Raw genomic sequence first — 25,288 nt, forward strand, 5'->3', positions numbered from 1 at the left:
AATCATAGAATATAAGGGTTGGAAGGGACCCCAGAAGGTCATCTAGTCCAACCCCCTGCTCGAAGCAGGACCAATTCCCAGTTAAATCATCCCAGCCAGGGCTTTGTCAAGCCTGACCTTAAAAACCTCTAAGGAAGGAGATTCTACCACCTCCCTAGGTAACGCATTCCAGTGTTTCACCACCCTCATAGTGAAAAAGTTTTTCCTAATATCCAATCTAAACCTCCCCCACTGCAGCTTGAGACCATTACTCCTCGTTCTGTCATCTGATACCATTGAGAACAGTCTAGAGCCATCCTCTTTGGAACCCCCTTTCAGGTAGTTGAAAACAGCTATCAAATCCCCCCTCATTCTTCTCTTCTGCAGGCTAAACAATCCCAGCTCCCTCAGCCTCTCCTCATAACTCATATGTTCCAGACCCCTAATCATTTTTGTTGCCCTTCGCTGGACTCTCTCCAATTTATCCACATCCTTCTTGAAGTGTGGGGCCCAAAACTGGACACAGTACTCCAGATGAGGCCTCACCAATGTCGAATAGAGGGGAACGATCACGTCCCTCGATCTGCTCGCTATGCCCCTACTTATACATCCCAAAATGCCATTGGCCTTCTTGGCAACAAGGGCACACTGCTGACTCATATCCAGCTTCTCGTCCACTGTCACCCCTAGGTCCTTTTCCGCAGAACTGCTGCCTAGCCATTCGGTCCCTAGTCTGTAGCTGTGTATTGGGTTCTTCCGTCCTAAGTGCAGGACCCTGCACTTATCCTTATTGAACCTCATCAGATTTCTTTTGGCCCAATCCTCCAATTTGTCTAGGTCCCTCTGTATCCTATCCCTCCCCTCCAGCGTATCTACCACTCCTCCCAGTTTAGTATCATCCGCAAATTTGCTGAGAGTGCAATCCACACCATCCTCCAGATCATTTATGAAGATATTGAATCTTAATCTTAATCTCCATATTGGTGTCCTACATTCACATCTTTTCTGTTGTGCTGAGAATCCCCTCTGCACAGGGCAGGTATAAAGCCTTCTCCACTTGTCTGCCACACCTACTTGTGTTTTCATTGTTTATTAGCACTGGAATGCTATGGAATGCAATGTAGCTAAGGCCAGGATCAGAATCTTCCCCATATCAGGGCATGCTGGCTACTATGTTGTATTCTGTGGTTACCCCAGTAATAAATCCACTCATTTACAGCCTGAGAAACAAAGAGATAAAAGAAACTCTGGGCAAAATTTCAAGCAAGATATTTTTTACCAAGAGCCTTTTTACTTCTTAATATGTATATAGGTTAATATTCCATCCCCTGTCCAGGGTCTCGTATTCATAAATGAATGGTGGAATTCCTTTCAAATGAAGAGATGCTTTTAAATTCACTACAGCAGCGGCTCTCAAACTGTGCGTCGGAACCCCAAAGTGGGTCCTGACCCCAATTTAATGGGGTCACCAGGGCTGACTTAGACTTTCTGGGGCCCAGGGCTGAAGCCTGAGCTCCACCGTCCAATGCTGAAGTCGAAGCTGGAGGGCTTCAGGCCTGGGCAGAGGGGCTCAGGTTGTAGATCCCTAACTGGGCCTGAAACCCTTGGGATTTGACCCCCTGCCCTGGGTGGAGGGGCTCGGGTGGGCTCAGGCTTCAGGTTGTGTAATAATTGTTGTTGTCAGAAGGTTGTCATGGTACAATGAAGTTTGAGAACTCCTGCACTACAGGACAGTGCTAAGGTACTGTGATGATGTGTATATTATGAAAACTCATGTACTGCAGAACACAATTCTGAGAGTCTTCATTACATGCTAAAATCAGTAATGTGTCTCTAAGTGGTGTTTAAACATGGTGCGTGGGACAGATGTGGCAAGTTCCTGCAATAGCATTGAAAAAACCTGACTGTATTAAGTTTCAAAGTCTTTGGAGTCCATTGTAATGAATGCAAAGTTTGTGTAATATTTGTATATATTTGTATATATGAGGGGAAAGCAGTGGACGTGTTGTTCCTTGACTTTAGCAAAGCTTTTGACACAGTCTCCCACAGTATTCTTGCCAGCAAGTTAAAGAAGTATGGGCTGGATGAATGGACTATAAGGTGGATAGAAAGCTGGCTAGATTGTCCGGCTCAACAAGTAGTGATCAATGGCTCCATGTCTAGTTGGCAGCCGGTATCAAGTGGAGTGCCCCAAGGGTCGGTCCTGGGGCTGGTTTTGTTCAATATCTTCATAAATGATCTGGAGGATGGTGTGGATTGCACCCTCAGCAAGTTTGCAGATGACACTAAACTGGGAGAGAAGTAGATACGCTGGAGGGTAGGGATAGGATCCAGAGGACCCTAGACAAATTAGAAGATTGGGCCAAAAGAAATCTGATGAGGTTCAACAAGGACAAGTTCAGAGTCCTGCACTTAGGATGAAAGAATCCCATGCACTGCTACAGACTAGGGACCGAATGGCTTGGCAGCATTTCTGCAGAAAAGGACCTAGGGGTTACAGTGGATGAAAAACTGGATATGAGTCAACAGTGTGCCCTTGTTGACAAGAAGACCAATGGCATTTTGAGCTGTATAAGTAGGGGCATTGCCAGCAGATCGAGGGACGTAATCATTCCCCTCTATTAGACATTGGTGAGGCCTCATCTGGAGTACTGTGGCCAGTTTTGGGCCCCACACTACAAGAAGGATGTGGAAAAATTGGAAAGAGTCCAGCGGAGGGCAACAAAAATGATTAGGGGACTGGAACACATGACTTATGAGGAGCGGCTGAGGGAACTGGGGATGTTTAGTCTTCAGAAGAGAAGAATGAGGAGGGATTTGATAGCTGCTTTCAACTACCTGAAAGGGGGTTCCAAAGAGGATGCATCTAGACTGTTCTCAGTGGTAATGGATGACAGAAGAAGGAGTAATGGTCTCAAGTTGCAGTGGGGGAGGTGTAGGTTGGATATTAGGGAAAACTTTTTCACTCGGAGGGTTGTGAAACACTGGAATGCATTACCTAGGGAGGTGGTGTAATCTCCTTCCTTAGAAGTTTTTAAGATCAGGGTTGATCACAGCAGAGCAGGGTAAGGCTGGCTCCCAGAGTCGAAGATTGGAGTGATCTAGCAGATCACTGGTCCTGATAACAACAGAGGGAAACATCAAACTCTTCTTGCCTTCTTGCTGCTCTCCTGGGCTGTTCACGCACAGCCTCTGGCATGTAAGCTACATGGATTGTGCAACCGAATGATACTAGCCAATATCTCCAGGCCCAGACACAATCCTACGAACCTCCTTCTTACAGTATCCAGTTATGTCCACTGGATGCTGCATCAAACCCTTCTTGCCCCCAAAAAGTTGGGTGTAAACATGCAACCTGGTCCTACCACTCCCATTTCCCATCTGGTTTGTAAGGCTTGTGTGTGGTGTCCCTTTGTCCCTCAAGGGGATGGCTGCCCCACAATGGATTGAACGTCTCCCTACCATGGAAATATTATACACGGCAATTTTTTCAACCAAAAGTAGAAATAAGGCAGGGATGCCTCCCTGTCAAGTAGCTCTCCACCATGCACTGCTTGTAACATCAGAGAGGTCTAGCAAGGGAGATTATTCAGACCTCCCCATTTGCTAAATTCCTCTCTCTGCCCCATCTCACCGGCAATCAGGGCCCAGGAATTCTCGTGGCCTAAATTCAGCTTTTCTGGGGGAAGCTGGAGGGATATTGATTCCCCACTCCACTGGGATGGCCTGTTGTTCCCCAAACACTCAGGCAAGGAGAGCAGATTTCCTCTCCTGCCCAGCTCAGGGTCCATTACCTTTCCACAGGACAACAGGGAGTCAGAAACTGTGGGAAAACGTCTCACCTCCTTCCTGGTTGTAGTTACTTTTGTCATCTCCCAAGCAGCTGTAGTGCACTTTACTTGAACATTTCCAACCCTGGGATAGGTGCTGTAGATTTGGCAGTGCATTGAGGTTGCCTCAGCATCCCTACATTTGGATGGAGACACTGCCCTCACCATGCTCTGTACTGCAACCCAGTCTCTGATAAGGATAGGCCACTTAGAAATGTATTCCTGATCACTGCACATTGTGGAGTCTCATGCACCCTTTATCTTGTACTGTGTCATGCAGTTATCTCTTCTTCACCTTCTTGTGACGGATTGGATCACAGAAACCCCCTTTGGGACTGCCACCAAATGTGCTTTGACTACCTCTGAGTCTGTTTTCCCTGCCAGCTTAGGACTTCAGGGCCCTGCCTGATTTGAGCCAGACATTCTTGCCTGCTGAAAACACAGACCCAGGTCTGAAACATGTCCCCTAAAAGCTGCAGGCTTAACTGAAAACAGCTTAAGAAGTGCTCCTGTCTCCAACACTCAGATGCCCAGATCCAAATGAAAAGGAGTACTTGTGGCACCTTAGAGACTAACCAATTTATTTGAGCATGAGCTTTCGTGAGCTACAGCTCACTTCATCGGAGTGATGAAGTTCCGATGAAGTGAGCTGTAGCTCACGAAAGCTCATGCTCAAATAAATTGGTTAGTCTCTAAGGTGCCACAAGTACTCCTTTTCTTTTTGCGAATACAGACTAACACGGCTGTTACTCCAGATCCAAATGGGGTCCAAACCCTAAATAAATCCGTTTTACCCTGTATAAATCTTATACAGGGCAAACTCATAAATTGTTTGCCCTCTATAACACTGATAGAGAGATATGCACAGCTGTTCCCCCCCCCCCACTCCTGCCCCCCAGTACTAATATATACTCTGGGTTAATTAATAAGTAAAAAGTGATTTTATTAAATACAAAAGGTAGGATTTAATTGGTTCCAAGTAATAACAGACAGAACAAAATAAAATAAAGTAAAATAAAATAAAACATGCAAGTCTATGCCTAATACAGTAAGAAAGTGTTTACAGATGAAATCTCACCCTCAGAGATGTTCCAGTAAGCTTCTTTTACAGACTAGGCTCCTTCTAGTCTGGGTCCAGCAATCACTCATACCTCTGCAGTTATTGTCGTTTGTTCCAGTTTCTTTCAAGTATCCTTTGGGGATGGAGAAGCTATCTCTTGAGCCACCTGAATACCAAATGGAGGGGTCTCCCGGGGGCTTATACAGACTCTCCCTTGTGGGTGGAGACCCCTCCTCTCTCGTATGCAAAATCTAGCTCCAATATGAAGTTTTGGAGTCACATGGGCAAGTCACATGTCCGTGCATGACTCAATTTTTACAGGCAGCAGTCATTGTTTACATGCTATCTTGAACATCCTCAAGTAGACTTCTTATGTGGATTGTCATCTTCCAAGATCCATTATCCATTAAGTGTTCTTTCATTGGGCACTTAAGTTGCAAATTCCTTTCTAAAGAAGCTGACCAAATACCTTCCTAAGGCTACTTAAAATCAAACAAGTACACAGCCAATGTTCATAACTTTGAATACAAAAATGATACATGCATACAAATAGGATGAATATATTCAGTAGAACATAATCTTTGCAGAGATATGTTACAAGGCATATGTAGCATAAAACATATTCCAGTTATGTCATATTTACATTCATAAGCATATTTCCATAAAGCATTATGAGGTGCAACATCACACTTCTAATGAAGAAAGTTCTGTAAAATATTCCTAGCCGTGCCTTAGCCTATGTTCATTTGGGATTTGTGTCCTCAGAATGGGCCATGTTCTCAAATTCCTTAAATCTCCATTGTCATAAATATAAAGGGAAGGGTAAACACTTTTAAATCCCTCCTGGCCAGAGGAAAAATCCTTTCACCTGTAAAGGGTTAAGAAGCTAGGATAACCTCGCTGGCACCTGACCAAAATGACCAATGAGGAGACAAGATACTTTCAAAGCTGGAGGGGGGAGAAACAAAGGTTCCCTCTGTTTGTGTGTTGTTTTTTCCAGGACCGGAGCAGGAATGCAGGTCAGAACTCCTGTAAAAAAAAATCAGTGAGCAATCTAGTTAGATATGCGTTAGATTCTGTTTTGTTTAAATGTCTGAGAAAATAAGTTGTGCTGAATGGAATGTAGATTCCTGTTTTTGTGTCATAGAATCATAGAATCATAGAATATCAGGATTGGAAGGGACCCCAGAAGGTCATCTAGTCCAACCCCCTGCTCGAAGCAGGACCAATTCCCAGTTAAATCATCCCAGCCAGGGCTTTGTCAAGCCTGACCTTAAAAACCTCTAAGGAAGGAGATTCTACCACCTCCCTAGGTAACACATTCCAGTGTTTCGCCACCCTCAAAGTGAAAAAGTTTTTCCTAATATCCAATCTAAACCTCCCCCACTGCAACTTGAGACCATTACTCCTCGTTCTGTCATCTGCTACCATTGAGAACAGTCTAGAGCCATCCTCTTTGGAACTCTTTGGTGTCTTTTTGTAACTTAAGGTTTTGCCTAGAGGGATTCTCTATGTTTTGAATCTGATTACCTTGTAAGGTATTTACCATCCTGATTTTACAGAGGTGATTCTTTTACTTTTTCTTCAATTAAAATTCTTCTTTTAAGAACCTGATTGCTTTTTCCTTGTTCTTAAGATCCAAGGGTTTGGGTCTGTGTTCACCTATGCAAATTGGGGTTTTTATCAAGCCTTCCCTAGGAAAGGGGGTGTAGGGTTTGGGGAGGATTTTTGGGGGGAAGACGTTTCCAAGCGGGCTCTTTCCCTGTTTTATATTTGTTAGCTGCTTGGTGGTGGCAGAAATAAAGTCCAGGGACAAAAGGTAAAATAGTTTGTACCTTGGGGAAGTTTTAACCTAAGCTGGTAAAAATAAGCTTAGGGGGTTTTTCACGCAGGTCCCCACATCTGTACCCTAGAGTTCAGAGTGGGGAAGGAACCTTGACATCCATAAATCCATTGTATACCCCTGGCCTCACTGACTTCATTGGAGCTATACTGGGGATCTGGGGAACTCACCTGATTTCAGTGGATCTACATTGATTTACCCAAGTTGGGGATCTGGTCCATTGATTTGAGATTATCTGCTCTTAGAGCTATGCACAGATACAAAATGTATATCCGTGGCTGTGTATATCCACACATATACATTGGACCTTTGTGGAGCTGCAGGGCTCTAGTGACAATGTGTGAGACCAGCAGGATCAAGGCCAGCAATTGGACCATAAACTGCAGCGGCCAAAGCAGCAGAATATCAGGGCCTCTGCTCTCAAGAGCCAGCACCCAGCCCAGGCAGTTCTTTCATTATGGCTGTACTGCCCCTAGCATGGCCCACGGGTGCAAGCACCAGGCTCACCAGCAGCTTTCCCTGGTCACGCTAGTGTGTGCATGGAGCTTGCATGCTCCCAGACAGCAGTTGCATGCCACAATTAAATGACCTCCAGAAGTGGACCTCCATGGTGATGAATTTCTTCCATTGGCCACTGTATTAGCAAAAGAGCATGAGACATAAGGCCTGGTATGAGACAGTACGTGCTCACAAAATCTGGCAAGAACGGGACTAATATTGCAGAAATATACATTTCTAAGAAGTACTAGTCACAGAGTACTTACGCAAACACATTTTAATATTAAGTGGTACCAGAACATTCTGATATTAAGGATGGTACAAAAACATTCCCCAAGGACAAAAGAAACATACTGATGGCTCCTAAAAGATAAGGTCAGGATAACAGTACTTTATAAAAATGTTTTAATTAAACCAATATGTAAAAGGTAATGAATAATAACTAGCCATGTTAGGAGGCAGTAACTACAGTAACTATGACAGAGGGGCAATACTAACTTGTTTGTATTGGGGTATAAAGTTGTTGGTGACACTGGGCATCATACTAGGTAACTCGGGAGGGTGGAAGGCCACAAGTGCCGAGGAAGCCCCCCCACGGTAGGCCCAGACAAACCAAAGCCTCTCCATTCCGTGAACTTTCTGTAATCCTGCCAGACTATGAGGAAGCTAGTATAAAAACAGAGATAGAAAGCTGCAAAAACAGTTTAGAGCAGACAGCCTGCTCTCAGAGACAGCCTTCAGACAGCTCCAGCCAGGGTAAGCGTATAGATAAGAAAGGAATGTTTTGCACTAGGTTTCTGCAACACAGGAATGGATACAACCAAATAAGGAAGGGCTTACATAATGCTAATGAGGAAACATCTAATTGGCCGCTTTGGCTGTATTATTGTACAGGCAAATAGGTAATTGGTTGTATATGCTTCTGTAGCTAAGTTGGGAAAAAAGGTATAAATTGTATGATGTAATCTGCAGTCGGGGCTGCAGGATTTGACACAGCTGGGTCTCCCTGGGCCTGTTTGCAGCTGCAAATAAACTCTCTGCTTCTCCACCCCGTTGTGATTATTGGGTGACGCACACAGGGCAACGAACCCCTACTGTTGCTTGCCTTGGGCACTCTGTGCCGGCAACAAAGTTGTATTTCAGAGAGAGTATCTTTGTTTGGCCTTAGGGAGGAATGGAAAGTCCCACCGTTCACTGAGCTGGTCCATTGTTAAAAGTATAATTGTATTAGTGGTCTGGTAAAGTCTGCAGAATACTTGTACCATGCTTTGTTGACAATAAACCGGGCTGAGTGCTTTTGTCCCTTAATGGATCTTGTGGTCATTCAGTCGTTCACATAAGGTCTGATGTGCCAGCTGTTTGTGCAGGGTTGGGGGGGCACACAAAGGAAACACACACACACAGTCAAACATTTATTAACATCTAATCAGACTGGTGACCCTCACACGCAGCCAAAAACAAACACACGCAGCCAAAAATCCATTAACATATAACCACAGTCGGAACCTACAGCATTAGGCAATGATGCTGCTGTTATTTATCTCACTCTGGATACTCTCAGCAACCACAATGCTGTATTGTGAGGAAGCCTCTGCACTGGCTGTTCATAGATTTGTATATTTTTAAGGCCACAAGGAACCATTACATTAAGTAGACAGGCCTCCCATATAACACAGGTCTACCTATATTGAATATAGATAACTCAGGGCCTAATCTAATTCACATTCAAATCAAGGAAAGGCTTACCAGTGACTCCACCTGCCACAAAGCTGGCCCAGAGAAAGGGAATAGACCCCTTACATTCTGTGACCTGTGATCACAGTGGTCCCTTCTGGCCTTGGAATAGATAGATACATAGATAGATAGATAGATAGATAGATAGATAGATAGATAGATAGGGTGTAAGGGGATAGATCGATCGATAGGTCTGATTGCTAAGTCAGTACTTTTGGGAGGAAACATTTTTGAACATTTGGCACTGGCAATGCTGCCTCTTCTTCCAACAAGAAAAGGTTTAATTTGAATTTTTGGGACCCGCCCTAGTTATCGACTTTTTTTATACTTGATTAAAAGGCAGATTTCTCCTGTGTCCTTGTTTCTGAGCTCTGCAGGCCTCCAGGGAATAACATCCCCAGCACACATCAGAGAAATCACCTGGATAAATCTCCTTATCAAGGCACCAGTGGCTCACTGCTAAGAAGGTCTGGCTTGGGTACCCACCATATCAAAAGGAGATCTTGTCTTAATATATTTCCGTCATAGCTGGTGGTGACTCCACAACACTGGTAGGTGGGAATTGCTTGCTTTGATTGAGACAAAAGTGAACTATACTCAACATTATTAACCAATTCTAAGCAGCTACATTATCAGTCAGTGTCCTTTTCCCAGTCAAAAATGGTAACAGTAATCAGTAATTCTTTGGTTGCAGACTTAGGGGGGCAAGAAGATATAGGAATGCATGTATTTCAGTGTTGTAAACTCGTTATAAAGTTTTATAGCATCTGAAAGAATACCTGGCATCTCAGCTCAGAATTCCAGCAGATAAGCTTCCTAACATGTAACTGAACATGATTCTGATTTCAGCACCAGAACATGTAAATCTGGTGTAAAGAAGTAGTTCAGGACTATTTAGAAAAGCTGGACGAGCACAAGTCCATGGGGCCGGATGCGCTGCATCCGAGAGTGCTAAAGGAGTTGGTGGATGTGATTGCAGAGCCATTGGCCATTATCTTTGAAAACTCATGGTGATCCGGGGAAGTCCCGGATGACTGGGAAAAGGCTAATGTAGTGCCAATCTTTAAAAAAGGGAAGAAGGAGGATCCTGGGAACTATAGGCCAGTCAGCCTCACCTCAGTCCCCGGAAAAATCATGGAGCACGTCCTCAAGGAATCAATTCTGAAGCACTTAGAGGAGAGGAAAGTGATCAGGAACAGTCAGCATGGATTCACCAAGGGCAAGTCATGCCTGACTAATCTAATTGCCTTCTATGACGAGATAACTGGCTTGTGGATGAGGGGAAAGCGGTGGACGTGTTGTTCCTTGACTTTAGCAAAGCATTTGACATGGTCTCCCACAGTATTCTTGCCAGCAAGTTAAAGAAGTATGGGCTGGATGAATGGACTATAAGGTGGATAGAAAGTTGGCTAGATTGTTCGGCTCAGCGGGTAGTGATCAATGGCTCCATGTCTAGTTGGCAGCTGGTATCATGTGGAGTGTCCCAGGGGTTGGTCCTGAGGCCGGTTTTGTTCAATATCTTCATAAATGATCTGGAGGATGGTGTGGATTGCACCCTCAGCAAGTTTGCAGATGACACTAAACTGGGAGGAGAGATAGATACCCTGGAGGGTAGGGATAGGATCCAGAGGGCCCTAGACAAGTTAGAGGATTGGGCCAAAAGAAATCTGATGAGGTTCAACAAGGACAAGTGCAGAGTCCTGCACTTAGGATGAAAGAATCCCATGCACCGCTACAGACTAGGGACCGAATGGCTTGGCAGCAGTTCTGCAGAAAAGGACCTAGGGGTTACAGTGGATGAAAAACTGGATATGAGTCAACAGTGTGCCCTTGTTGCCAAGAAGACCAATGGCATTTTGGGCTTTATAAATAGGGGCATTGCCAGCAGATCGAGGGACGTGACCATTCCCCTCTATTAGACATTAGTGAGGCCTCATCTGGAGTACTGTGTCCAGTTTTGGGCCCCACACTACAAGAAGGATGTGGAAAAATTGGAAAGAGTCCAGCGGAGGGCAACAAAAATGTTTAGGGGACTGGAACACATGACTTATGAGGAGAGGCTGAGGGAACTGGGATTGTTTAGTCTACGGAAGACAAGAATGAGGGGGGATTTGATAGCTACTTTCAACTACCTGAAAGGGGGTTCCAAAGAGGATGGATCTAGACTGTTCTCAGTGGTAGCTGATGACAGAACAAGGAGTAATGGTCTCTAGTTGCAGTGGGGGAGATTTAGTTTGGATATTAGGAAAACCTTTTTCACTTGGAGGGCTGTGAAACACTGGAATGAGTTATCTAGGGAGGTAGTGGAATCTCCTTCCTTAGATATTTTTAAGGTCAGGCTTGACAAAGCCCTGGCTGGGATGATTTAGTTGAGGATTGGTTCTGCTTTGAGCAGGGGGTTGGACTAGATGACCTCCTGAAGTCCCTTCCAACCCTGATAGTCTATGATTCTATAATTTATTTCTCCACTGAGATCCAGATCTGTCTCTCTATCAATATTCTTTTAGTGGGATAATTTACCATGATATATGTTGATGTCCTGTGCTGTCTGATTCAAGAGGATGGTGTTGCACTTTGTAAAAGTCAAAGTAGATTAGATAGATAGATAGATAGATAGATAGATAGATAGATAGATAGATAGATAGATGCTTATGGGGATGGTTGGATGACTTATATAATGGCATAGAGAGTACACTTATAACATTTGCGGATGATACAAAGCTGGGAGGGGTTCCAAGTGCTTTGGAAGATGTGTTTATAATTCAAAATTATCTGGAAAAATTGGAGAAATGGTCTGAAGTAAATAGGATGAAATTCTATAAGGGCAAATGCAAAGTACTCCACTTAGGAAGGAACAATCAATTGCACACATGCAAAATGGGAAATGACTGCCTAGGAAGGAGTACTGTGGAAAGGGATCTGGGGGTCATGGTGGACCACAAGCTAAATAACCCTATTCTGTTTCAAAAAAAGTGAACATCATTCTGTGTTGTATTAGCGGGAGTGTTAAGCAAGAGAAGTATTTCTTCTGCTCTACTCTGAGCTGATTAGGCCTCAACTGGAGTATTGTGTCCAGTTTTGGGTGCCACATTTCAGGAAAGATGTGGAGAAATTGGAGAAAGTCCAGAGAAGAACAAAAAAAAATGATTAAAGGTCAAGAAAACATGACCTATGAGGGAAGATTAAAAATGGGTTTGTTTAGTCAGGAGAAGAGAAGATTGAGAGAGGACATGATAACAAAAAGAAAAGGAGGACTTGTGGCACCTTAGCGACTAACCAATTTATTTGAGCATAAGCTTTCGTGAGCTACAGCATCCGATGAAGTGAGCTGTAGCTCACGAAAGCTTATGCTCAAATAAATTGGTTAGTCTCTAAGGTGCCACAAGTCCTCCTTTTCTTTTTGCAAATACAGACTAACACGGCTGTTACTCTGAAACCTGACATGATAACAGTTTTCAAGTACATAAAAGGTTGTTACAAGGAGGAGAGTGAAAAATTGTTCTTCTATAACCTCTGAGGATAGGACAAGAAACAAAGGGCTTAAATTGAAGCAAGGGAGGTTTAGGTTGGAGATTAGGAAAAACTTCCTAATTGTCAGGGTGTTTAAGCACTGGAATAAATTGCCTAGGAAGGTTGTGGAATCTCCATCATTGAAGACTTTGAAGAGCAGGTTAGACAAACACCTGTCAGGGATGGACTAGATAATACTTAGCCCTGCCATGAATGCAGGGGACTGGACAAGAAGACTTCTCAAGGTCCCTTCCAGTCCTATGATTCTATGACAGAATAAGCTTTCCTCACAGTTAAATCCCTCCAACCTATAAAAACTCTGTTCCTCCCCACTTCTGCCTTCATTTCTTATGATTTTTCTGTTTGATGCCTAGCACTGGGTGTTCTGTTCTAGGTGCCCCGTGGAATTAGATAGAACGGGACTCGTATCACCACCTTTTGTTTATTCCACCAAAAACAGCACTGGCTTTTTTGGACACCATGAGTATGTCTATACAGCAAAAGAAGAAAAAAAATCCCATAGCAGCAAGCTTCAAAGATTCAGTCAATTGATTTGGGCTCACGGGTCTCAGGCTACGGGGCTAAAAATAGCAGGGTAGACATTCCTGTTCAGGCTGGAGCCGGGCTCTGAGATCCTTTCACTTCACTGGGTTTTAGAATTGGTCCTCCAGGCCATCCGGGAATGTCTACACTGCTACTTTTAGCCAGTGGTACGAGCCCGAGTAAGTTGATGTAGGCTCTGAGATTTGCAGCTAACGGATGCTCTTTGGCAGTATAAACAAACACCAAATAACATTGTAAATACATGCCCATTGACTGTGCAATTTTACCAGAGAATAACAAATGCAATAAAAAGTTATTCTCATTTGACAGATTCAGTAAATCAGTAAATTCTTCCCCAGGATTAAGGCTAAAATGTTCAAGGATGCCTAAAGGATTTGCACATCCAGCTCCCACTACTTGAATGGGAATTGGGCATCAAGGTCCCTTCAGCAGCTTTAAAAAATCTCAGCCTAAGTGTCCAGGTGCTGAGCAGGGAACAGAATGAGAGATTATTCTATTCATATTTGACTGCTGTGTTCAGGGCACATGCAAGTCTATTTTTGCCTAGCTGACAGAACAATTCCAGTTTTCACTTACAGTAAATCTTAAGCACAAATTTATTAGGAGATTGAATTCAATAGAAATTGCATCTACAAGAGCTGCTTCTCATGCCAATTCTCTTTCATGGGTGTCATTGAGGGCAAAATCACAGGACAGTATTCCTTTCCAGATCTCAGTGAAAGAAAAATGATAAAGAAATGTGGTTCCACATGTACTGTATATAAAAATGTTGATACTTTTCCCCCAATGTCCTCTGTATTGAATTATAAGTAGGCTTGGAAGAATTAGAGATTTTCTGGTAAATATTAGTAAATATTAATTTCACCATACACACACAAACCAACAAAACATATTTCCATTGATAATAATAAAAAGATACCGCTTGATAAAATAAGAAAAATGCAACTTGAGAACTTAGTAGAGTTTTAACTATTTAATTTTGTATATTTTGACATGATGTTAACAATTTGTATTTTAATAGTTACAAACCTTAAATTCTTTGAATCTCAATGTCGTTAAAAAGCATTGTCTGTCTCCCCCATTGTATGATACCGTTCCAATAATTCCCTGCAACTGTGAAAATTTAAATAGATAAAATGCCAGGAAAAAATGCTTAAAACTCATAAATTTTTGCAGCTGTGAAAATATAAATTGGTAATACTAATGTTTAAAAATTAAGATTGATATTGGCTGGTGAAGTTACAAAAATAAATATTGAATTCTGCCAAGTCTAATTATAAGGATTCTACTTGCCATAATTGAGGGCATAATTTGAAAACAGCCAGACAAATTCTCCACTGATGTAAGCTGACACAGTTTTATAGAAGGTAAAAATTTACAGTAGCAGAGAATATGACCCAACGGGTTTCTCTAGATGTAAATGAGGGTGAATCATTTTGAAAAGCAAATAAGTTTGGGAAAATTGCAAGCTGCTCTAGGACATATCATGAACATGAAATAGGTAAAAAGTATCTCAAATAAATGTTTCATTGAGAATAATTGGTCGCTAGTACTTTCTCCTTGGATCTCAATGACCTTAGAGAAGAAGGAAACCCTTTGCATTAGTTCTAGGAACCAGATTTTTTTCTACATAGGAATAAGTACATATATTGTCCTCTTTTCTTCTTTTCTACCCTCACCTTGGCTTTTACCCTTGCATTTCTCTCCACATGGTAGGAAATGACCAACCAAAGCACTGTGACTGAGTTCCTCCTCCAGGGATTCTCTGATGTTCGGGAGCTGCAGATTTTACACTTCTTGGTATTTCTAGTGATTTACCTGGCAGCCCTGATGGGCAATCTTCTCATCATCACAGCCATAGCGCTCGACCACCACCTTGACACCCCCATGTACTTCTTCTTGGGCAACTTGTCTTTCCTAGACATCTGCTACATCTCCGTCACTGTCCCCAAGTCCATGGTGAACTCCTTAAACAACACCAGGCTGATCTCTTTCTCTGGATGTGCTGCTCAGCTCTATTTTGGTATCACCTTTGCCTTTGCAGAGGTGACCCTTCTCACAGCAATGGCGTATAACCGCTACATTGCAATCTGCCATCCTTTGCGTTACAGGATCATCATGACCAGAGGGGCATGTGCACAGATGGCAGCTGGTTCCTGGGTAAGCAGCTGTATCTATTCATTGCTCCAAACTGCTAATACCTTTCTATTACCTTTCTGTGGGTCCAATGTTGTTGATCAGTTCTTCTGCATTATCCCACAGCTCCTGAAACTTTCTTGTGCTGATACAAGCACTAATGAAATTGTGGTTATTGTATTAAGTGCTTTGGTGGGTTTATTTTTCTTCATTTCAATATTTGTGTACTACATTCACATCTTTTCTGCTGTGCTGAGAATCCCCTCTGCACAGGGAAGGTATAAAGCCTTCTCCACTTGTCTGCCACACCTAGTTGTGTTTTCATTGTTTATCAGCACTGGAATATATACGTACCTAAGGCCAGTATCAGTATCTTCCCTGTATCAGGACATGCTGGCTGCTGTGTTGTATATACTGTGGTTTCCCCACTAATAAATCAGCTCATTTACAGTCTGAGAAACCAGGAGATAAAAGAAGCTCTGGGCAAAATTTTAAGCAAGATGTTTTTCACCAAGATCCTTTTTACTTCTTAATATGTATATAGGTTAATATTCCCTCCCCAGTCCAGTGGCTCATATTCATAAATGAACAGCAGGATCCCAGTTAACTATAGAGATGTTCATGAATGTGCTACAGGATAGCACTAAGGTACTGTGATGATGGGTGCATTGTGAAAACTCACTTAAACAGAACACAGTTCTGGGAGGCTTCACTACAGGCCAGATCAATTACGCGTTTCTAAGTGGTCTTTAAACATTGTGCATGGGACAGATACAGTAAGTCCCTGAAAGTCTTTGGAGTCCAGGTGCTCAATTCAATGTTTATGTATTATTTTGGGCTGTGTTTGTACATATCATCATCAGGGAGGAGATGTGATGTGAACCATGGGAAATGTTATGAACTTTAAAGGACTCTAGTGAGCAATGGGCCAGACAAGAATGGACTTTAGAGGCAAACTGAGTCAAGTGGTTTGCCTGGGGAATCTCTAGGGGGAGGTGAATGTAAATTCCTACCTCTGGTTCTGCACCAACCCAGCCTTTTTAAGCGCTGCTCTGAGAAGGGGGCCTTTCTCTGGCCAAGGTGTGGAGTCTTAAAAAGCTGCACCAACTGAAAGGGGCTAATGCCAAGATGCTGACATGGAGTCTGGCCCTCCAGGATTATGATATGGAAGTGGTCCATGTTACGGGGAATGCCAGTGTTATAGCCCATGCTTTGTCATGAGGGGAGATGGGGTTTGAAATTCCCCAGGTCACTGGATAAAGTGACCAGCTCAGTTTGGTCTTGAATGTGGGAGAGATGTGACAAAGTAGGAATATTCTTAATGTTTTCTCTGAATACTGTGTGTGCCTCAGTTTCCCATATGTATTACTCAAGTATCTAGGTGGTGGGATAAGGGTGTGTGATCATTGTAGAGATCCCTGGAGGGTAGGTGTGACTACCAACTTGCTGCCTGGGGACAGAGAATGGCCGACACTCTGCAGCCTGTCAACTGATGGCCAGGCCCCATCCTATACAAGAATCAGCCAGAGACTGGAGAGCAAAGTGAGAGGTGCAGGCCAGGTGACCCATTTGCCCAAGAAAGAGACAAAGGATGGAGAGGCAACAGGTGGGACTGAGCCCAGGAAGCTGGAAGCTGGTCAGTCTCCTGGCTTGTGACTCAGGGCGGAGGGCCAGGGCTCTAGAGTTCTGGGTCCCCCCAAGATGGACTTTACTGAAAGTTCCTGATTTCTGTGCTAACAAACACTGTTCTATCCTGTGTTCCCTTGGACTAATAAAACCTTCTGTTTTACAGTGCTGGCTGAGAGTCACTTCTGACTGCAAAGTTGGTGTGCATGGGCCCTTTGGGGGTGTATAAGGTTCTCCAGGTGTGACATCCAGATGGACTTGCTGCAGGGAGTTCACAGGGTGAACAGGGTGCTGAACACTCCAAAGTCAGACCCAGGAAGCACCGAAGCCAAGCAGGCTTCTTGCCCTAGTGAAAGAGTGCCCTGAGAGGAGACACACTGCACCAGAGTCCTGGCTAAGCTTCATTAAGAGCTTTTTCACAGCACTGAGACTGTGACGCCATGGTATTGTCTTCTGATCACCTATTATGTGATGCTAAGATTAAAGGCCTGAGCTATCTAAAGCAAAGAATGAATTATTCATGGTTGTTCTTGTTCTGAATCTGAGACAGTTATGAACTTGTAACCAGCTGTGGTTTTTGAAGGACTGTCATCTACCAGAGCTCGAGATTGGAGTTGGGGTGACCTCTAGTAAGCTTTTTAGCATGTGTTTAAATTCTTTCATTGTTTTCCATATTTCTTCTCTGTAATGCTTTCACCTTAAGTACAAATGTGCTTGCTTAGAAAGACTCGCATGGTAACTTATCACTACAGGCTGTTACACTATTCATTGCCTTAGAAGAGAAAGCAAAATGCAGATGTTGGCCTGTTTAAGCTTTCTGGGAATATCACAGTGTAGGCAAGGGGCTGTGTAGCCTGGAAAAAACCCAGTAAGGAGGGAGAGAGATGCATGTCTCAGCTCCAGAGAGTTGCCTGAGGAGTTTCCATACAAGAGTGTGTGCCCTAAAGCAGTGGTTCTCAAACTTTTGTACTGGTGACCCCTTTCACATAGCAAGCTTCTGAACATAACCCTCCTTACAAATTAAAAACACTTGTTCATATATTTAACACCATTATAAAAGCTGGAGGCAAAGTGGGGTTTGGGCTGGAGGCTGACAGCTCGCAACCCCCCATGTAATAACTTCATGACCCCCTGAGGGTTCCCGACCCCCAGTTTGAGAACCCCTGCCCTAAAGGGACCATGGAGAGGGAGTACAGAGTCAGTTATACTGAACTGTGACATATATCTATCCTATACAAAAATGGGTGGAAATAGGATGCTTGACAAGCATTGGAGAGGAACCCAGTGATTTATTTCCTGGAAAAGTTTATTCCCTAGATGACCTTTTTGCCATGACCCTCCAGAATTTCACATTTCAACTATTCAGATAATAAACATTCTGCTAGCAGGCCACCATACATCAGGGGTCCTGTTTAATTTTTCTCTCTAGTACATATGGGGAGGAGATTTCATCCACCCTTCTTACCTCAAAACCTTTCAGTGTAAACATGCAACCTGATCCTCCCACTCCAAGCTCCCATCCAGTTTTTAGGGTGTGTGTGTGTGGTGTCCCAGAGTCCCTCAAGGGGATGGATACCCCACCAATGGGTTCAACTTCTCCCCACCCTGGAAGTATTACACAAAGCAATTATTTGGACCAAAGGCAGAAATAAGGCATAGATGCCTCCCTGTGAAGTAACTCTCAACCACGAACTGCTTTTATGGGCCATGTTCTCAAATGCTTAAATCTCCATAATTCCATTTTATAACGCTGGCTTTACTGACTTCAATGGAACTATACTGGGGATCTGGGCAACTGACCATTGATTTCAGAGGATTTACATCGCTTTACCCAAGCTGGAGATCTGGCCCAATGACCTCAGATGATCTACACTGATTTATATCAGCTGGGGATCTGGCCCACTGACTTCAATGGATATTCATTGCTTTACCCAAGCTGGGGATCTGGCCCATTGACCTCAGTGGAGCTCTGCTGATGTGCAGCAGCAAGGGAAGTGGTCCATAGACTCTGCTGGGGCTACCCTGATTGACGTCAGCTGGGCTTCTGGCCCCATTGATTAAAATCAGTTCCACCAATTTATGTCAGAGTAGCAAGTAGTGAGACTGGAACTTCATTGAATTAAGCACTGAGATCAGATTTTTGTTTGCAGAACTGTGGAGGCAATTATAACATGCGATAGATAGATAGATAGATAGATAGATAGATAGATAGATAGATAGATAGATAGATAGATAGAGGATCTATTATCTATGTCTCATCCACTGCCTCTAATTGAGAGATACTGATTTTCACCATCTGGGGATATGGACCATTATCTTGAGTGAAGTTATGCCAGTTTACAACAGCCAAGAATTTGGCCCATATATTCTATCACATTTCATTATCTGAGTGCTTAAGAAGTTACAACTTCAGCACTGGTGTCTGTATGATGACCATTGGCTGCAGAGGTGTTGTACTACTTCTACCAGGGCTGACTTTGGCCCAGAGTTCATAAATCCTGGTAGAATTATCTCAAATGCTCTGAAAGAATATGAGCCAGATTCACAACTGTGCTATTCCACTTTTAGCTGATATAAACCTATTTTAATCCACGGAGTCCATAGAACTGGAATAATGCAGGAGTGGTGCATCAGGGCCAAATCTCTGAGTTAAACTCAATAGAATTTAAATGACTTCCAGGAGTGGACCTCCACAAAGAAGGTCCTGCCCATCACTGAGTTGAATTGCTTCCATTGGCCACTACCTACAGCATCAGGCAGTGATGCTGCTGTTCTTTGTCTCACTCTGGATGCTTTCAGTGGCCATGATGTTGTAATGTGGGGAAGCCTCTGTACAGGCTTTTCATAGATTCATAAATGTTAATGAGTAATTTTTTATTTTCCGGCATTTGCAAACCCACCCAGAGGAGGAGGTGCTGGGGCCCCTTTTAATCCTGTAGCCTAGTAGTTAGAACATACCTCTAAAATATGGGTGTTGCACGCCTGGAGTGGGTCATGACCATAGGTGCCCACCTCAGGGCAGACTGTCAAAAAGAGGACAGACACCCCAAACTGTTGGTGTCTTCTGTCATTAGTTTTCACCAACCCAGAAACAAATATGAACTCCTGCATCCCTATAACAGGTTTAACATGGAGTTGCAGACATTCCCCTTAGACTCCCCAGTCTATCCTGCCACCCAAACAAGCTAGACTTCATGATAAATGATCACTTATACCAAAAATCAAAAAAATATTCAGGTAGATTCCAGTTCCAAGAGGCCAGTCGCTTACCCCAGATCAGTTGGTACTCTAGATCCTCGACCAAAAAAAAAAAATGCTTGTAGCCAATCCTGTAAACAACTATCTAAAGGTTTATTAACTAGGTGAAAGAAATAAGAGAGTTGTTTACAGGTTAAAGCAAGCAAACAGATACAGACAAATGAGTTACCATCTATGATTCCTAAAGATGACAGAGATGTAGTAATCTGTCAATTCAAAATCTCTTTCAGGGCAGATCCAGGAGTAACCCCTGGGGATAGCTGCCTTAGTTTAATGCCTCTGGCCCTCAAACAGCAAAGAGATGACAATTTTTTGTGACCCTGCTTTATCTTTTACATTTGGCCTTCCAGTCTATGAGAGGAGCTTCCTGGCATGTAGCATTTCCAAGGTGTGGTAGAGCCATTCACTGATCCTTTGTATTGCAATGTTCCTTAATGACCCGTTTAATCCTGATAGGCCTCCTGAATGGGCAGGGGGAGATGATTCCCGTGCCTGGGTTCACAAGTTCACAGCAAACATTTACATAGTTAAAAAGCAAAATGTATGTATTTCCTAATAGCATGGGATACAGACATTACAAGTGAGATTAATGCATGCAGCAATTTACACACATTTCATAGAGGCTAAACACTAAGTACATTCTTGTACAACTAATAACTATTTTGAACAAAACTGCCATACAGGTGAGCTGGTTTGGTTTCCAGCTCTGAGTTTGTCAGTTCTTAGCTTAGCCTATGGCCTTGGTCAGAAGTGACACTTGGTTTGCCAGCCTCACAGTGGGAGACCCTTGTTTAATATGTTATGAAGCAATGCCTCGCACCTACATTTCCTAGAGGAGTGTCCTAATCCATGGGCTACAGTATTTGAAGGTGGCTTTCAATCTTCCCTGTTGAAACTGTTCCACTTTGTAGGCTAATTATATTTTCATTGGCATGAAGACTAGAACCAAAGGCTCCATCTTTCTAGCTGAGTGTCCAAACAATCAGTGCAACCAATCATTCTTACTCTGATCTGATGACTATGTCATCAGTTCTACAAGGTGCAACAGCTCTAGAGACATTCAGAAAGGTCTGTGTCTGAATACTTCTATTCCTTCAAGCTTACCCTCTGTGTGGGAGACCTAGGTTTGAGTCTGCACTTTGCCTGATTTTAGAAGTGTGGCTTGAACGGTTGGCCTCCCACATTCCAGATGAATGCTCTAACCACTGGTCTATAGGGTATTCTTAGGTGGAGCTCTATCCTGCTGAAGTTGTTCCATTTTACATTACATATTTAAATAACTATTGGGCCAGAGAGAAAGAAGGAATGACTCAAGGTGCTGATGGCACACACATGGGTTCTCACACATTTGACCACATAGCTACCCCCCCCCCCCCCGGTTCCTCAGACGTTCTTGTTAAACCCTGGATTTGTGCTGGAAATGACCCACCTTGATTATCATAAACATTGTAAGGAGAGTGATCACTTTAGATAGGCTATTGCCAGCAGGAGAGTGGGGTGGGGGGAGAAAACCTTTTGAAGTGATAAACACCCATTTTTTCATGGTCTGTGTGTATAAAAACATCCTCACTGCATTTTCCACTTTTATGCATCAGATGAAGTGAGCTGTAGCTCAGGAAAGCTTATACTCAAATAAATTGGTTAGTCTCTAAGGTGCCACACCTTTTCTTATAGCTACATACACACACATACATAACTGACTTACCTAAATACCAAAGAGACTGAGACCAGACAGATAGCTAGAGAATCAGCGAGGGCTGAGAAAAATAGACTAACAAATATAGTAAGTTAACGTTCAAGGCTGATGAGATTTAGGCATCTATGTCACTTTTACACATGGGACTTAGGTTCCTAAGTACACACTCTTGAACATTTTACTCTCATTGGTTAGAAATGAGCACTTTGTGGTTTCTGCAATGAGCTACATCTAATCTGAATTACTGACCAAGAAAAAAGGAGAGAGAGAGGGAGGCTCTCTTTCTCTTTCTCTATCCATCATTGGCATATGCTTGTTTGTACATATATTTTCCTCCTCATATAAATGACTGAATTTATCCAGGAGCAAATCCACAGTAAGCAAGCGTAAATGTCATGAAAGTGTCTGGGCCTAACACAGCATTCATATATATATATATATATATTTGTAAATTTCATGTTGAATAAAAGTTAGAAAACAGGGTTAGAACCCAGGTTAGAAAAAGTTAGAACCCAGGTTAGAAAACAGGGTTCCCTCACAACTCTGAACTCTAGGGTACAGACGTGGGGACCCACATGAAAGACCCCCGAAGCTCATTTCTATGAGCTTAGGTTAAAAACTTCCCCAAGACACAAATCCCTATTTGTCCTTGGACTGAGGTATGCTGCCACCACCAAGTGATTTAACAAAGAACCAGGGAAAAGGACCACTTGGTGTTCCTCTTCCCCCAGCAATCCCCCCAAGCCCTTATACCCCCTTTCCTGGGGAGGCTTGAGAATAATATCCTAACCAAATGATCAAAGACCCAAACCCCTGGGTCTTGGAACAATGGAAAAATCAATCAGGTTCTTAAAAGAAAGATTTTATTTAAAAAAAAAAAAGAAAGGTAAAAATCATCTCTGTAAAATCAGGATGGAAAATACTTTACAGGGTATTCAGATTCAAAACACAGAGGATTCCCCTCTGTGCAAAACCTTGAAGTTACAGAAAACAGGAATAAACCTCCCTCGTAGCACAGGGAAAATTCAAGTTACAGAAAACAGGAATAAACCTCCCTCTTAGCACAGGGAAAATCTACAAGCAAAACAAAAGATAAACTAATCTGCCTTGCCTGGCTTACCTATACTTGTTGCAATATTGGAGACTTGGATTAGGATGGGTTGGAGAAGATGGATTTCTGTGTGGCCCCTCTCAGTCCCAGGAGAGAATGGCCACAGAAACAAAGAACCCAAAACAAACCCTCTCCCCCACTCCCCTCCACAGATTTGATAGTATCTTTTGTCCCCATTGGTTCCTTTGGTCAGGTGCCAACCAGGTTATTTAAGCTTCTTAACCCCTTACAGTTAAGGAGGAATTTTAGGCTACCCTTATGGTTATGACACAGGTTCTGAGAAATTTTGGTCCCATTTACACCAGTGAAATTTCGGTGTCAGTTATTGAGAGGTATACAATTAAAAACAAATACATAAATCATTACAATAAGTGAACAATAATAAGAGAAATATCCTAGATGGACAGACAGACAGAATTTAAATGCAGAGGAGACTGTAATTACCACATCTCTTTCTACTGACTGCATCCACCACCACTTCATTTTCTTCTTCTGCATGTTTTTTTCTCCTCCAATTTTAGAGTGAATAAGTTTGATTAGAGTTTCAACAAATTTGATCAAAGTGGGTCAGAATTTCTTTTCCTTTGGAAAATTTCAAATTTTTGTCAAAAATAGAAAGAAAGAAAGAAAGAAAGAAAGAAAGAAAGAAAGAAAGAAAGAAAGAAAGAAAGAAAGAAAGAAAGAAAAATGTTTTGGTTTTCAGCAAATGAGAAACAAAACAAAATAAAAAAAAAGACCAAAGCCAACTAACCAATCTAACAAAGGAATATGTGCAGAGGATTTGGATTCCTGATTAAAAAATGGAAAACTGCCATGGAAAGTAGGTTCCTTAAGTGAAAACTTCCTTTTTGTAAAAAAACGTTTTTGAGATAATTTTGTTCACCAGCACTAAAAGAAACATCAGGCAAACTGAGGCAAAAAGCAGGAGTAGAATGGTGCTGAGCTCTTTGAGGGAACTCCTGGGAGTCCTATTCTGAGCCCAGATGAGCAGAAAGCATCCCAGAAGGAGAAGTGATGGACAATAGAATCAATTCTATAGATCGCTTGTGCACCACAGTCTTAATGAAGAGGAACCAGTTTTCAATAATCTTTTTGAATGGCAAAGGCAGATGCTGATCCAGATTGTAATCCCAATTCTGGGGTCACAATCAGATCCGCAAATTTCAGTCCAGACTCATTTGTCTCAAAATCATGGCTGTCCCCAGGAAGATAATATCCAGCCACAGGTTCTCCTTAGAGCTCCTTTCACTTCATTGTTCCTCAGGCTGTAGACAACTGGGTTTAACAATGGTGTGAGGATGGTGTAGCAGAGGGACAAGAATTTTCTGGTACTAGGCGAACTACTGGACTTGGGCTGGAAGTAGATGAGACCAGCTGTGCCGAAGACCAAGACCACCACGGTGAGATGTGAGGAGCAAGTAGAGAAGGTTTTATGCAATCCCTCAGCAGATGGCATCTTCAGGATTGTGGCCAAGATGCAGATGTAGGACCAAAGTATCAGCGCAAATTGGATCATGATCAATAATACAGTTGAGGTAAGAGCTTCAATTTCAATAATGTAGGTGTTTCTGCAGACCAGCTCCAGTATGGGTGGAGCATCGCAGAAGAAATGGTCAATCTCATTAGGTGGGCAGAAGGGGAGATTAAATACCCAAGTGTGTCACAAGGCTGCTGCTTAGCCATGCAAGGCCCACAAGCTGCATGCAAATGCCTTTGTTCATAATGACAGTATACACCAGGGGGCAGCATATGGCCATATATCTGTCATATGGCATCAGGGCCAGCAGGCAGCACTCTGTGCCCCCTAGGGAGATGAGGAAATACATCTGTGCAGCACAGCTGGAAAATGAGATGGTTTTCTCCCTGTGAGGAGGTTGACCAGCATTTCGGGGATGGTAACTGAGATGTAGCAGATCTCCAGGAAGGACAAGTTCCAGATCAAAAAATACATGGGGATGTGAAGGGCTGGGTCAGCAAATGTTATAAGAACGATGAGAGCATTCCCCAGCAGGATGATCATGTACGTAACTAGGACCAACATAAACTGTAAAACTGGCAGGTTAGGAAGACCAGAAAATCCCAGGAGGAGGAACTCAATTGCAGTGGATTTGTTTCTTTCTTTCATGTCATCATGACGTTTCATCTCCTAATGAAGTGAAGAGGCACTCAGACACCATGGTGGTGGGAAACTTTATAAAATAGATAGATATGAAGCACCATGGCCCTGGATAGCTTATTGGCTGCAGGAATTAAACCTGGGACCTCTGGAACTTAAGACATGAACCTCTACTGCCTTTGCTAAAAAAGCCATCTCTGTTAGCCAACACCAATCAACATCTATGTGGCCCAGTCACCAGCAGAGGGGGACATAGCTCCACAATCAGTGTTCATGGGTTACAGCTAGATGAGCTAATATTGCGATAGATGGATACTTAGACTACTG

General features: G+C 43.0%; 2 pseudogenes; one reads left to right on the top strand and one right to left on the bottom strand.

The window, feature by feature from the left end:
* The first annotated feature begins 14,737 nt into the window (after window positions 1-14,737).
* On the top strand, window positions 14,738-15,687 carry LOC142068893 (olfactory receptor 14A16-like; annotated as a pseudogene).
* Window positions 15,688-24,034: 8,347 nt separating this feature from the next.
* LOC142068894 (olfactory receptor 10A3-like) lies at window positions 24,035-24,970 on the bottom strand (annotated as a pseudogene).
* Window positions 24,971-25,288: the final 318 nt, after the last annotated feature.

Source organism: Caretta caretta, chromosome 13 (genome assembly GCF_965140235.1).
Source record: "Caretta caretta isolate rCarCar2 chromosome 13, rCarCar1.hap1, whole genome shotgun sequence".
Taxonomy (NCBI): domain Eukaryota; kingdom Metazoa; phylum Chordata; order Testudines; family Cheloniidae; genus Caretta; species Caretta caretta.